Genomic DNA, 16,457 nt, shown 5'->3' on the forward strand with positions numbered 1-16,457 from the left:
GTGCGTGGGGCGGCCGCTGCCCTCATGCGTCACATCGTGGTAAAGAGGCGGCTCGCGCCTTCCCCATAAAAAGAGGAAGAGGCAGGGGCGCAGCTTATTTACTGGGTGGACTCGGGTCGGGGCCTTTGAGGTGCCCGTGCCCTACAATCACGGGGTGGAAAACGGTCGCCTCACTCGTCCCTTCGATTTTTGTTTGCTCGCCACGTGTTCTCCATGCCTTGAAGATGGTAGGCGGTAGGCGCGGGCCTTGAATGACGAGGCGGAAAACCGGGCCGCTGTTGATTGGAGCAGCGGGTCGGTCTCGATTCCTTGCGCCCCTGATGGCCGGATTGACTGAGTGGGGCGGCCGAGCCCCGACCCCGCCCCTTTATAAGAAGGGGAGGGGATGGAACCCCTCAATCCTTCACCATCCGCCTCCTTCCACCTTGGCTTCTTTCTTCCTTCTGCTATGGCGAGAGGGTGCGCCGGTGCTTCGACGGTGGCGACGAGGGTCTCCGCTCGACAGCGCGCCCCTCCTTCCCAAGAGCTCGTGGCGGTGGAGTCGGCCGCGAGGTGAAAGGGGAGGGGGTGAGGCCAAGGCCGTCGTGGTGCTCGGGGAAGAGGAGGAGGGGGCGGCGCACCAGCCTCGCCTCCGTCGGCGGTCCCTCCCCCAATGGAGGGCCACATCAGGGACCAGCCTCGCGAGTTCTTCATCAGGCTGCACCGGCCAGCGTGCCGTCGTCTTCGTCTCCCTACTCCATTTGCTCGGGAGATGGAGCTCGACCCACCACAGACTCTGAGATTGCATATGAGGGGCTGCGGGAATGGCGGCACGCGGGTTGATTTCGATTTTCCCGCCCCTCACGTCATGTATATTCGCCGCAGATGGAAGAGCTTTGCTCGTATCCATAGCCTGACGGCGAGGCTCGTTCTCTATTTCAAATTAATGGAGAACGACCTGCTCTCTATCAAGGTCTTTGGAGACTTTGGAACTCACCTAAAGTGCTGCGTGGAGAGCTCCTCCGATGATGAAGACTCTTCCTCAAGCGGGAGTGACAAGGAGGACAGCGACAGCGACAACGAGGGTAGCGGGCGGGAGGAGGACGGGTCCGACTAGGCGTCGGGCACACCATTCCTGGGTGACGCCGGCAGCACCATCATCTGCATCGCCAGCTCCTTGAACTTCTCGGGGCCGTCGCCTTGGGCGGCTGGCGTTGGAGGGACGGGGAAGACAAAGAAGGCGGGTGGCGGGCCGTCAAGTCGGAGTACGATGGCCCTGACACCTTCGTCGCGTATTGCCGGGCCGCTGGCTCGTCTTCCAGCTCTTCCTCTGGCACCATCATCACCGGCCTCCTTCCGGACGATCGCCGATATGTTCTCTTGGTGTCTTCTGCTGCTTGTAGCTCGCCTAGGCGCTCCTTTTGCCCTTCCGCCATCTTGTTCCGTTTCCTAAGGAGAGGGACAAGAAAGGGATTACGGGCATCATATCTCTTTTTAGTTTGTAAGCCTTCGGGCCTTAGTAGAATTTAAAACTTGTAATCCCCTTGCTCATGTTTACATTCCGTACGAGCTGTACCTGTATGGGACGTATTAATGAAAAATGGTGCTTGTCGGGTTCTTTTGTGCGTGAGCGAAGCCCATGCCATGGAGTGAATCCTTGTTATTTTTAAGATAAACATTGTCGCCCGGCAACAGGCCTTGCCGTTCCCTTACTTCTTTCGACGATACTCACGCTCTTGGCGGAGGTAGGGGCGAAGTAGGGTTAGGCCCTTTGTTTTGCTTCCTTGTCACCGCGACTACAACCAAGTTCCGACCCAGGGAATAGTTCTTGGGTACATGAAAGGGGGAGCACGGTGGTCTAGGAATAAAACAAGGTTTCATACGTCCCAATTCCATACGAAAATGTACAACAGGGGATAAGGGACTTATCTGAATCTGCAGCCCCCGGCAATCTTGGCTTGTCGTGGTTGGATCCTTGTGTCTGCAGCCCCCGGCAACCTTGGCTTCCCGGGGCCGGAGCGCCGGCTTGTTCTCTTTCTTCCAAATAGCTCAGCAGAAATGTCCATGTACCCTGCGAACCAAAAAGGACGGAAAGGAATAGAGAGACGCACACTCGACCTCTATGCTAGGGGTTAGTCGCTGCTAAGCACTATCAACCCCAACCGAGGGAGATACTTAACCTAGCATGCATGCTAAAACTTAGGGCGCCAGCGCTTCATTTTTTATGCTCAGGGTCTACGACTGGCTTTGTACAAAGGGTTACATGCCTCGCCGGCAAGGCTTGTACAAAAGGTGGTTTGCCGGGGGGGCCGGCAACCGCGCCTTATGGGTAAAACTTGCGAAGATGTTCGATGTTCCAGGAGTTGCTCAACTAAATAGCATCTTCGGTCTCCAGGCGGACTGCGCCGGGCCTGGTGACTCGTGTTACCCGATAAGGGCCTTCCCACTTCGGCGTCAACTTGTTGGGATTCTTGGCCGATTGAACGCGCCGAAGAACAAGGTCGCCTTCCTCAAAGCTTCGAGCATGAACCTTGTGGCTATGGTAGCGGCGCAAGGCTTGCTGGTAGCGCGCTACTCTCACAGCCGCCCGAAGAAGATCTTCCTCGAGGAGCGTTGCGTCATCTTGCCGCAATTGCTCTTGCTCAAGCTCGCCGTAAGCGAGCACTCGAGGTGACCCGTATGTGAGTTCAGTGGGGAGAACTGCCTCTGCCCCATATACCAGGGCAAAGGGTGTCTGGCCGGTGGCTCGATTTGGCGTCGTTCTGATCGACCAAAGAACTGCCGGCAACTCATCAATCCAGCGCCTTCCACTCTTGTGCAGCCTATCAAAAGTCTTTGTCCTCAGGCCTCACAGTACTTCAGCATTTTCCCTCTTCGCCTGGCCGTTGCTCCGTGGATGTGCCACGGAAGCGAAACAGACCTTGCTGCCGAGGTCTTGGATGTATTGTATGAAGGTACGTCTTGTGAACTGCGTGCCGTTGTCGGCGATGACTTTGTTTGGCACACCGAAACGGCAGACTAGCCCCTTGAAGAACTTGACGGCTGACTGCGCTATCACCTTCCTCACTGCTTCCACCACCGGCCACTTTGTGAACTTATCAATTGCAACGTACAAGTACTCAAAGCCCCCGACAGCGCGGGGGGAGGGGCCCAGTATGTCGAGCCGCCAGACCGAAAACGGCCAGGAGAGAGGGATTGTTTGAAGGGCTTGAGCTGGTTGATGAAGCTTCTTTGAATGGAACTGACACTCTTCACACTTGGTTACTAGTGCCGTTGCATCCTGGAGGGCAGTGGGCCAGAAGAAATCTTACTGGAATGCCTTGCCGGCAAGGGCCCTCGACCCTATGTGGTTGCCACATATGCCTCCGTGTATCTCCGCCAACAGCTCCAGTCCTTCCTCCCAGGGAATACACTTCAATTTCACACCGTTTGGTCTTTTTCTGTACAGAACGTCGTCAATGAACTGATACATGGCAGACTGATAGGCTACTTTCTCCGCTTCTTCCTGCTCCTCAGGGAGTTCCCCTGTTTGGAGGAATCGGACGGTATGATGTGCCCATGCCGGAGCCTGGGGCTCGACGGCAAGGACCAAAGGCATTTCCTCTGCCATGAGAGTGGTTGTCTCTACGGCCAGGGCTTGACGCCCTGCCGGAGTCTGTTGCCCCATGGCAGGTTCAGTGTCCACGGCAACATCTTTGCCGGCGGCTCCTGGGAGCTTGGCGGGAAAGTACTTGCCGGGGCCTGATTTCCTCCGGTTGTTCTGCTCTATTGATGGTTCAATGGATGGTTGAGTTAACCGAAGCACAAAAGTACCTGGTTCCACAGGCAACTTGAAGGCAGCGCGTTTCGACAAGTAGTCGGCGATGCCGTTCTCCACTCGGGGAACATGCTCCGCTTGTATACTGTGAAAACGCTCTTCTAGCTTCCCCACTTCATCTACGTAAGCCTCCATCAATGGGCTTTGATATTCTTTGTTAACTTGCTTGACGACAAGCTATGAATCACCCCTGACGATGATCTTCTTGATTCCGAGGTCTACCACGATCCTGAGACCGGCAAGCAACCCCTCGTATTCAGCAGTGTTGTTTGTTGACATCTCCCTGGGAAAGTGCATCTGGACTACATACTTGAGGTGCTCTCCGGTGGGTGCGACGAGTAACACACCAGCACCGGCGCCTTGCAGCGAGAAAGCCCCGTCAAAGTACATAATCCAGTCGCGACTTGCTTCCTTGCCGGGGAGAGCGGTCTCCTGAATCTCTTCGTCAGGCGTTGAGGTCCATTCCGCAATGAACTCCGCCAAGACTCTACTCTGAATTGTCGAAGTGCTTTCGAACTTCAACCCAAAGCTCGACAGTTCCAAGGCCCATTCCACAATCCTCCCGGTTGTGTCTGGGTTATGCAATATCCGTTGCAACGGGAGGCGGGTGACGACGGTGATTTCATGTGCTTGGAAGTAATGACGCAGCTTCCTCGAGGCCATAAGGAGGACGAAGAGCAATTTCTGCACACCGGAGTACCTTGACCTAGCCCCCAGCAAGAGAGAGCTGACAAAGTAAACCGGGTGCTGCATCATCTTCTTCTTCTGCACCATCTCATTTGGTTGTGTTGCTTCTGCTTCGCCAGCGTCAGACTCTGCCGGGGGCCTTGCCTTGCCGGCACCAGGCCCTGCCGGGGGAGCTCTGGTTTGCCATCCGCCAGCCCTGCTGTTGCCACTGCCTCTTCATTGACCTCCCTCTGTGCCACTAGCGCGGCGCTGACCACTTGGTTCGTTGCCGCTAGATATAGCAGCAACGGTTCTTGTGGTTTAGGCGCAACCAGTATTGGCGTAGAGGAGAGGTACTTCTTCAAATCCTGCAGGGCTGCCTCAGCCTCTTGGGTCCATTCCATTGGGCCCGCCTTCTTCAAGATTTTGAAAAAGGGAAGGGCACGCTTAGCAGACTTGGAGATGAACCTGCTCATGGCGGCAACACAGCCAGTGAGCCGGCGCACATCCTTGATCCGCCTAGGCGCCTCAATTTGCTCAATGGCCTTGATCTTGTCTGGATTCACCTCAATCCCACGCTGTGACACAAAGAACCCGAGAAGTTTGCCGGACGGAACACCGAAGACACACTTCTCAAGGTTCAGCTTGAGGTTGATCTTGCGCAAATTTGCAAACGTCTCTTCTAAGTCTTGCACGAGTGTTGCCCTGTCCTTGGTTTTGACCACTATGTCATCCATATAAGCTTCCATATTTCTATGCAACTGAGGCTCAAAACCAATCTGGACTGCTCTTGTAAACATTGAGCCAGCACTCTTCAACCCGAAGGGCATTCGTAAAAAGAAATACGTACCACATGGGGTGGTGAATGTTGTCTTCTCCTCATCTTCTTTCATCATGAAGATCTGGTGGTATCCCGAGTAAGCGTCGAGGAATGATAACAAGTCACACCCGGCCGTGGAGTCAACAATCTGGTCGATGCGCGGTAATGGGAAAGGGTCCTTTGGACAAGCCTTATTGATGTCCATGTAATCAATACACAGTCTCCACTTCCCATTTGCCTTGCGCACCACTACTGGATTGGCCAGCCACGTCGGATGGAGCACCCCTCCTACCAAGCCTGCCGCTTCCAACTTCCTGATTTCCTCTGTGATGAACTCTTGCCATTCCAGAGCCTGCTTCCTGACCTTCTGCTTGATGGGTCGCGCATGAGGACAGACAGCAAGATGGTGCTCAATCACCTCCCTGGGAACGCCGGGGATGTCGGATGCTTTCCACACAAACACATCGACATTCGCCCGCAGGAAAGTGATGAGCGTGCCTTCCTATTTGCTGTCGAGGGTGGAGCTTATGGTAAAAGCCCCTCCCGTGCCATCCTCCTTGACGGACACCTTCTTGGTCTCTGGTGGTGCAGCTCTGGATTTCTTGCTCTTGCTGGTGGAGCTCTCTGGCACATCCTCGACGGGAGCACTACACTCTGAAGAGGTGCGGTTGCCGGAGTGGGTGCGAGAGGTCTTGCCGGTCTTCTTCCCTTCCGGGGCTTCAGCGACAGGAGCAAGTGCCTTGGCGGCAGTTGCTGCAACTGCCTCCCGGTAGAGTTGGTCAGCGCAGATCAGCGTGTCCTTCTTGTCGGAGGGGGCGGTGATGACGGTCATCGGCCCAGGCATCTTCAGCGTGTTGTAGGTGTAATGTGATGCCGCCATGAACTTGACTAGTGCCGGGCGGCCGAGGATCCTGTTGTATGGCAAGGGGATCTCGGCTACATCGAAAACAATCCTCTCTGTCATGTAGTTTAACTCGCCTCCAAACGTCACGGGCAGCGTGACCTTACCCTTCGGCTGACACCTTCCCGAGTTGACCCCTTGAAATGTGCCCGTGTCTTCGAGGTCTCCATCAGGAATCTGCAGCCTTTTGATCACAACAGGCGAGATCAAGTTCAGACCGGCCCCGCCATCAACTAGCATCTTTGTCACCTTGAGGTTATGTATTATTGGCAAAACCAACAACGGTAAACACCCGACCGCAGTTGTGCGATCCGGGTGGTCCTCGGTGTAAAAAATGATAGGTGTGTTGGACCACTTTAGTGGCTTTTGAGCATCGAATGATGGTTCTGCTGCTGTGATCTCGCGCGCCCATTGCTTGAGCTGGCGGTGAGCGGTGTGTAGCGAGGCACCACCGTCGACGCACATGGCCTCCGTAGCTTTTTGGAACTCATGCTCGCTGGACTCGTCGTCCTCGTCATGGAATGCGCTGATCACGGCGGCGGGATGAACATCTGGGATGTTGTACTGCACCCGGTTGAACCTCTGTATGTACTTGCGCAGGGTTTCACCTTCCTTCTGGGGGATGATATGCAAATCACTTGCCTGGCCATGAGCTTGGTGGCCTCCGGTGAAGGCGCCAATGAACTCATGACACAAATCCGACTAAGAAGAAATGGAATCCGCCGGCAAGTGCATCAACCATGACATGACATTGGGTTTAAGTGCCAACGGGAAGTAATTGGCAAGCACCTTGTCGTCGCGAGCTCCAGCAGCTTGCATCACAATGGTGTAGATGCTGAGGAACTCCGACGGGTGGGTCTTGCCGTTGTACTTCTCGCCAACTTCTGGCTTGAACGTGTGGTGGGAGGGCCACTGGAACTGCCGCAGCTCACGGGTGAAGGCTGGGCAACCCACCTCGTAAGGTAGGCCACCGGAGCCCCCCGGAGCCGGGTGGTCCGTAGCGGGTCCCGCTCGCCTATCTGACTGGTGACGCGCTTCGCGCCGCCGCTCGATGGTAGTTTGAGCGTCTTCATGGGCTCGCTCCCGAAGAACTTGACGCTGATCGCGGTGGGTCCATGGGTCGGACGACGCTATGGAGATGTTATCACAAGCGTCATCACGATGGACCGGCCCCCACGGTAGCTGACGTGGGGGAGGAGAGTGCACCGTGGCTGCAGCACCTCCGGTCCTTCCACCACTGGCATGCGGTGGCTCGACGGAACGCCGGCCTGAGGGCCCCGCTGGCCGCGGCTCATCCTTGTTGGCAACGCCGATGAGGCTCCGAATGGTGGCTCTCAACTCGTCGGGCTTTTCTGCAGCACGAGGAAAGTCGAGGAGCAACTGCGCGCGCGCCAAGGCTTCTGCTGGCGTGGTTGGCGGCGAAAGCTGCGTGGACCGTGACACGCTCTGACTTCTAACCACGTTAGAAGGAGCTCTATCACGGCCTTGCGGCTGTGCGCCATTTTTGCCAGTGCCTCGGCATGCATGCTGGCCTTCTACGTCTCGCGAATGAGGCACAGGACTCTTCCCACGGAGGCGCCCGGGGTCACCAGCATGGTGACGCTGCCCGTCGCGCACAACCTGGGAAGAGCACATCGTGGGCGCTAATACGTCTCCAATGTATCTATAATTTTTTACTGCTCCATGCTATATTATATTCTGTTTTGGACATTATTGGGCTTTATTATACACTTTTATATTATTTTTGGGACTAACCTATTAACCGGAAGCCCAGCCCAGAATTGCTGTTTTTTTGCCTATTTCAGAGTTTCGCAGAAAAAGAATATCAAACGGAGTCCAAACGGAACCAAACCTTCGGGAACGTGATTTTCGGAACGAACGTGATCCAGAGGACTTGGACCCTACGTCAAGACATCAACCAGGAGGGCACGAGGTAGGGGGCGCGCCTACCCCCCCCCCCCCCAGGCGCGCCCTCCACCCTCGTGGGCCCCATGTTGCTCCACCGACGTACTCCTTCCTCCTATATATACCTACGTACCCCCAAACTACCAGATACGGAGCCAAAAACCTAATTCCACCGCCGCAACCTTCTGTACCTGTGAGATCCCATCTTGGGGCCTTTTCCGGAGCTCCACCGGAGGGGGCATCGATCACGGAGGGCTTCTACATCAACACCATAGCCTCTCCGATGATGTGTGAGTAGTTTACCTCAGACCTTCGGGTCCATAGTTATTAGCTAGATGGCTTCTTCTCTCTTTTTGGATCTCAATACAATGTTCTCCCCCTCTCTCGTGGAGATCTATTCGATGTAATCTTCTTTTGCGGTGTGTTTGTTGAGACTGATGAATTGTGGGTTTATGATCAAGTTTATCTATGAACAATATTTCAATCTTCTCTAAATTCTTTTATGTATGATTGGTTATCTTTGCAAGTCTCTTCGAATTATCAGTTTGGTTTGGCCTACTAGATTGATCTTTCTTGCAATGGGAGAAGTGCTTAGCTTTGGGTTCAATCTTGCGGTGTCCTTTCCCAGTGACAACAGGGGCAGCAAGGCACGTATTGTATTGTTGCCATCGAGGATAACAAGATGGTGTTTATATCATATTGCATGAGTTTATCCCTCTACATCATGTCATCTTGCTTAAAGCGTTACTCTGTTCTTATGAACTTAATACTCTAGATGCATGCTGGATAGCGGTCGATGTGTGGAGTAATAGTAGTAGATGCAGGCAAGAGTCGGTCTACTTGTCTCGGACGTGATGCCTATATACATGATCATACCTAGATATTCTCATAACTATGCTCAATTCTGTCAATTGCTCAACGGTAATTTGTTCACCCACCGTAATACTTATGCTCTTGAGAGAAGCCACTAGTGAAACCTATGGCCCCCGGGTCTATTTTCCATCATATTAATCTTCCAACACTTAGTTATTTTCATTGCCTTTTATTTTACTTTGCATCTTTATCATAAAAATACCAAAAATATTATCTTATCATATCTATCAGATCTCACTCTTGTAAGTGACCGTGTAGGGATTTACAAACCCTTATCGCGTTGGTTGCGAGGATTTATTTGTTTGTGTAGGTGCGAGGGACTCGTGCGTGGCCTCCTACTGGATTGATACCTTAGTTCTCAAAAACTGAGGGTAATACTTACGCTACTTTGCTGCATCACCCTTTCCTCTTCAAGGGAAAACTAACGCAGTGCTCAAGAGGTAGCAAGAAGGATTTCTGACGCCGTTGCCGGGGAGGCTTACGTAAGGTCAAGTCAAGATTTGGACTCCCGACAACGAGCCATTTCTGGCGCCGTTGCCGGGGAGTCTACGCAAAAGTCAATATACCAAGTACCCATCACAAACCCTTATCTCCCGCATTACATTATTTGCCATTTGCCTCTCGTTTTCCTCTCCCCCACTTCACCCTTGCCGGTTTATTCGCCCTCTCTTTTCCGTTTGCTCTTTTTGCCCGTCTCTTGTTTGCTCGTGTGTTGGATTGCTTGCTTGTCACGATGGCTCAAGACAATACTAAATTGTGTGACTTCACCAATACCAACAACAGTGATTTCCTTAGTACTCCGATTGCTCCTCTTACCAATAATGAATCTTGTGAAATCAATGCTGCTTTGTTGAATCTTGTCATGAAAGATCAATTCTCCGGCCATCCTAGTGAAGATGCCACTACCCCATCTAAATAGCTTCGTTGATTTGTGTGATATGCAAAAGAAGAAAGATGTGGATTATGATATTGTTAAATTGAAGCTATTTCCTTTTTCACTTAGAGATCGTGCTAAAGCTTGGTTTTTGTCTTTGCCTAAAAATAGTATTGATTCTTGGAATAAGTGCAAAGATGCTTTTATCTCTAAGTATTTTCCTCCCACTAAGATCATCTCTCTTAGAAACGATATTATGAATTTTAAGCAACTTGATCATGAACATGTTGCACAAGCTTGGGAGAGGATGAAATTAATGATACGTAATTGCCCTACGCATGGTTTGAATTTGTGGATGATTATACAAAACTTTAATGCCGGATTGAATTTTGCTTCTAGAAATCTTTTGGATTCGGCCGCGGGAGGCACTTTTATGGAAATCACTTTAGGAGAAGCTACTAAACTCCTAGATAATATTATGGTTAATTATTCTCAATGGCACACTGAAATATCTACTAATAAAAAAGTGCATGCGATAGAAGAAATTAATGTTTTGAGTGGAAAGATGGATGAACTTATGAAATTATTTGCTACTAAGAGTGTTTCTTCTGATCCTAATGATATGCCTTTGTCTACTTTGATTGAGAATAATAATGAATCTATGGATGTGAATTTTGTTGGTAGGAATAATTTTGGTAACAACGCGTATAGAGGAAACTTTAATCCTAGGCCTTATCCTAGTAATTCCTCTAATAATTATGGTAATTCCTACAACAATTCTTATGGAAATTTTAATAAGATTCCCTCTGAATTTGAGACTAGTGTTAAGTAATTTATGAATTCGCAAAAGAATTTCAATGCTTTGCTTGAAGAAAAATTGCTTAAAGTTGATGAATTGGCTAGGAACGTTGATAGAATTTCTCTTGATGTTGATTCTTTGAAACTTAGATCTATTCCTCCTAAGCATGATATCAATGAGTCTCTCAAAGCCATGAGAATTTCCATTGATGAGTGCAAAGAAAGAACCGCTAGGATGCGTGCTAAGAAAGATTCCTTTATGAAAGCGTGTTCTTCTAATTTCTATGAAAATAAAGATGAAGATCTAAAAGTTATTGATGTGTCCCCTATTAAATCTTTGTTTTGCAATATGAATCTTGATAATGATGGGACTGAATATGATCCGCCTTTACCTAGAAGGCGTTCCAAAAATTCAGAGTTTTTAGATCTTGATGCAAAAATTAATAAAAGTGGGATTGAAGAGATCAAAAATCTAGATATTAATGAACCCACTATTTTGGATTTCAAGGAATTTAATTATGATAATTGTTCTTTAATAGATTGTATTTCCTTGTTGCAATCCGTGCTAAATTCTCCTCATGCTTATAGTCAAAATAAAGCCTTTACCAAACATATCGTTGATGCTTTGATGCAATCTTATGAAGAAAAACTTGAGTTGGAAGTTTCTATCCCTAGAAAACTCTATGATGAGTGTGAACCTACTATTAAAATTAAAATTAAAGATCATGAATGCTATGCTTTGTGTGATTTGGGTGCTAGTGTTTCTACGATTCCAAAGACTTTGTGCGATTTGCTAGGTTTCCCTGAACTTGATGATTGCTCTCTAAACTTGCACCTTGCGGATTCCACTATTAAGAAACCTATGGGAAGAATTAATGATGTTCTTATTGTTGCAAATAGGAACTATGTGCCCGTAGATTTTTTTGTTCTTGATATCGATTGCAATCCTTCATGTCCTATTATTCTTGATAGACCTTTCCTTAGAACGATTGGTGCAATTATTGATATGAAGAAAGGGAATATTAGATTCCAATTTCCGTTAAGGAAAGGCATGAAACACTTCCCTATAAATAAAATGAAATTACCTTATGAATCTATTATGAGAGCCACTTATGGATTGCCTACCAAAGATGGCAATACCTAGATCTATCCTTGCTATTATGCCTAGCTAGGGGCGTTAAACGATAGCGCTTGTTGGGAGGCAACCCAATTTTATTTTTAGTTTTTTTGATTTTTGCTTCTTTGTAGGAATAAATCTTTGATCTAGCCTCTGGTTGGACTTGCTTTTATGTTTTAATTAGTGTTTGTGCCAAGTTAAACCTATAGGATCTTCTTGGATGATAGTTATTTGATCTTGCTGTAAATTCCAGAAACTTTCTGTTCACGAAAACAATTGTTAAAAATCACTAGAACGTGATAAAATATTGATTCCAATTGCTGCTGATCAATAAACAAATTGTCTAGGTCGTCCTGTTTTTGATGAATTTTTTGAGTTCCAGAAGTTTGCGTTAGTTACAGATTACTACAGACTGTTCTGTTTTTGACAGATTCTGTTTTTCGTGTGTTGTTTGCTTATTTTGATGAATCTATGGCTAGTAAAATAATTTATAAACCATAGAGAAGTTGGAATACAGTAGGTTTAACACCAATATAAATAAAGAATGAGTTCATTACAGTACCTTGAAGTGGTCTTTTGTTTTATTTCGCTAACGGAGCTCACGAGATTTTCTGTTAAGTTTTGTGTTGTGAAGTTTTCAAGTTTTGGGTGAAAGATTTGATGGATTATGGAACAAGGAGTGGCAAGAGCCTAAGCTTGGGGATGCCCATGGCACCCCCAAGATAATATAAGGACACCTAAAAGCCAAAGCTTGGGGATGCCCCGGAAGGCATCCCCTCTTTCGTCTACTTCCATCGGTAACTTTACTTGGAGCTATATTTTTATTCACCACATGATATGTGTTTTGCTTGGAGCGTCTTGTATTATTTGAGTCTTTATTTGTTAGTTTGCCACAATCATCTTTGCTGTACACACCTTTTGAGAGAGACACACTTGATTCGGAAATTATTAGAATACTCTATGTGCTTCACTTATATCTTTTGAGTTATATAGTTTTTGCTCTAGTGCTTCACTTATATCTTTTAGAGCACGGTGGTGGTTTTGTTTTATAGAAAATATTATTCTCTCATGCTTCACTTAGATTATTTTGAGAGTCTTAAACAGCATGGTAATTTGCTTAAATAATCCTAATATGCTAGGTATTCAAGAATAGTAAAAAAATTCTTATGAGTGTGTTGAATACTAAGAGAAGTTTGATCCTTGGTAATTGTTTTGAGATTGCGGCTGACCTCTTGCAGACATTGATCAATGATCTTCTTCAGCAGGATTTAATAAGCAGGCCACTGCCAACCCATGATCCTGATTTCCCTGTTGTCCAATATGCTGATGACACACTGCTTCTCTTAAATGCTGACAAGGGTCAATTGGGGGCACTGAAATCAGTGTTATATTCTTTCTCAGAGGCAACTGGTCTTCAGATTAACTTCCATAAATCCTCCATGTATCCTATTAATGTGATTGACCAGGTTGCTACTGATCTTGCTACCTTTTTTGGATGTAAGTTAGGCAAAATGCCTTTCACATATCTAGGTCTGCCAGTGGGGACTACCAGGCCCAAGATTGTGGATCTACTTCCCCTAGTGGATTGTATGGAGAGAAGATTGACAGCAAGTTCTTGGTTTTTGCCTCAAGGGAGTAGATTACAATTAGTAAACTCTGTCATTTCTTCTTTGCCTATCTTCTTCCTTTGCAGCTTGTCAATTCCTCATGGTATTTTGAAGCAGTTGGAAAGGATTCAGAGGTAGTGTTTATGGAGGAAATATGGTCAGGAGAGGGGCCATTCTCTAGCTGCCTGGCCACTTGTTTGCAGGCCTAAATCGAAGGGGGGGCTTGGAATCTTAAACCTTGGTTTGCAAAATGAAGCCCTCCTTCTGAAACATCTGAATAAATTTTATAATAAGATGGATGTGCCTTGGGTTCAGTTAGTCTGGGATTCTTACTATTTCCAAAGGATTCCACATGATACTATTCTTTGTGGCTCTTTTTGGTGGAGAGATGTCTGCAAGTTGATGGATAAGTTCAGAGCAGTCACTTCGGTTGATGTTCATAGTGGAGATACTGTGCTGTTCTGGTCTGATCATTGGCAAATTGGAAACAGTTATGTCCCTCTTCAAGATTGATTTCCTAGGCTCTATTCCTTTTGTCTCCACAAAAACCTCTCAGTCAGGGAAGTCTTTCAGGCTAGTTGTTTCCAAGACCTTTTTTACTTGCCTCTTTCTGAACAAGCCTTTCAGGATCTACAGCGGCTCTCGTCCTTAATGGGGTCTTTCCATATAGACAGTAGCTGTCATGACTCTTGGGGGTGGAGGCATGGCAAGAAGTCTGAATATACTGCAAAAAAGTTTTATGACTTTGTCTATCAGCCAATGGTAGCAAACCCCATCCTGGGGTGGATCTGGAGGAGTTGTTGTACAATGTCGATCAAGATGTTTGCTTGGCTTGTTATAATGGACAGGGTTAACACTAAGGACATGATCCAGAGGAGGCACTGGAGGATTAATGATGGGCCTGAATGTGTACTTTGTCCAACTGGGATACTGGAGGACAGAAACCACCTCTTTTTCCAGTGCAATTTCAATGTTTGGGTGTGGATTTATCTGCAAATTATATGGAAAGACAGTGATGACATGGTGGAGATTGCATGCCATGCTAGAAAGGATTTCAACAAACCTTTCTTTGGGGAGGTGGTTTTCACTGCCTGGTGGAATATTTGGAAGGTTAGGAATGACAGAGCTTTTAGGAACATCAAACCATCTTTCAGGGCGTGGAGAAATGGCTTCATTCATGATCTCACTCTGCTCTCTCATAGAATCAAACGGAAGTATAGAGATGCCTTACTTAAGTGGATTGATTTCCTACCTCCTTGAGGAGAGTTGGTTAAGTGTAACATTGCAATTATTAGGTATAGTACATCCCTCCCTTGTATAGCCTTCTTTAGGTTCTTTTTTTTTTATTTTTTTATTTTTCCTCAACTTGAGGAAGCACTGTATTGTGCCTTCTCTTATCATTAATAAAATGCTATGGGGTGTAAGCCCTGCAGTCTTCAAGGTCAAAAAAATTGTTTTGAGATATGAGGATGGTGATATTATAGTCATGCTAGTTGAGTAGTTTTGAATTTGAGAAATACTTGTGTTAAAGTTTGTGATTCCCGTAGCATGCACGTATGGTGAACCGTTATGTGATGAAGTCGGAGCATGATTTATTTATTGATTGTCTTCCTTATGAGTGGCGGTCGGGGACGAGCGATGGTCTTTTCCTACCAATCTATCCCCCTAGGAGCATGCGCGTAATACTTTGCTTTCATAACTTGTAGATTTTTGCAATAAGTATATGAGTTCTTTATGACTAATGTTGAGTCCATGGATTATACGCACTTTTCCTCCTTCCACCATTGCTAGCCTCTCTAATACCGCGCACTTTTCGCCGGTATCATACACCCACCATATACCTTCCTCAAAACAGCCACCATACCTACCTATCATGGCATTTCCATAGCCATTCCGAGATATATTGCCATGCAACTTATCACCGTTTCGTTTACTATGACACGCTCAATCATTGTCATATTGATTTGCATGATCATGTAGTTGACATTGTATTTGTGTCAAAGCCACCGTTCATAATTCTTTCTTACATGTCACTCTTGATTCATTGCATATCCCGGTACACCGCCGGAGGCATTCACATAGAGTCATATTTTGTTCTAATTATTGAGTTGTATTTGTTGAGTTGTAAGTAAATAAAAGTGTGATGATCATCATTTTTAGAGCATTGTCCCAAGTGAGGAAAGGATGATGGAGACTATGATTCCCCCACAAGTCGGGATGAGACTCCGGACGAAAAAAAAGAGGCCATAAAAAAAGAAAAGGCCCAAATAAAAAAATGAGAGAAAAAGAGAGAAGGGACAATGTTACTATCCTTTTACCACACTTGTGCTTCAAAGTAGCACCATTATCTTCAAAATAGAGAGTCTCCTATGATATCACTTTCATATACTAGTGGGAATTTTTCATTATAGAACTTGGCTTGTATATTCCAATGATGGGCTTCCTCAAAATGCCCTAGGTCTTCGTGGGCAAGCGAGTTGGATGCACACCCACTTAGTTTCTTTTGTTGAGCTTTCATATACTTATAGCTCCAGTGCATCCGTTGCATGGCAATCCCTACTCACTCACATTGATATCTATTGATGGGCATCTCCATAGCCCGTTGATACGCCTAGTTGATGTGAGACTATCTTCTCCTTTTTGTCTTCTCCACAACCACCATTCTATTCCACATATAGTGCCATATCCATGGCTCACGCTCATGTATTGCGTGAAGATTGAAAAAGTTTGAGAACATCAAAAGTATGAAACAATTGCTTGGCTTGTCATCGGGGTTGTGCATGATTTAAATACTTTGTGTGGTGAAGATAGAGCATAGCCAGACTATATGATTTTGTAGGGATAACTTTCTTTGGCCATGTTATTTTGAGAAGACATAATTGCTTAGTTAGTATGCTTGAAGTATTATTATTTTCATGTCAATATTGAACTTTTATCTTGAATCTTTCGGATCTGAATATTCATACCACAATTAAGAAGAATTACATTTAAATTATGCCAAGTAGCATTCCACATCAAAAATTCTGTTTTTATCATTTACCTACTCGAGGACGAGCAGGAATTAAGCTTGGGGATGCTTGATACGTCTCCAACGTATCTA

This window comes from Aegilops tauschii, chromosome 2 (assembly GCF_002575655.3).
Source record: "Aegilops tauschii subsp. strangulata cultivar AL8/78 chromosome 2, Aet v6.0, whole genome shotgun sequence".
Taxonomy (NCBI): domain Eukaryota; kingdom Viridiplantae; phylum Streptophyta; class Magnoliopsida; order Poales; family Poaceae; genus Aegilops; species Aegilops tauschii.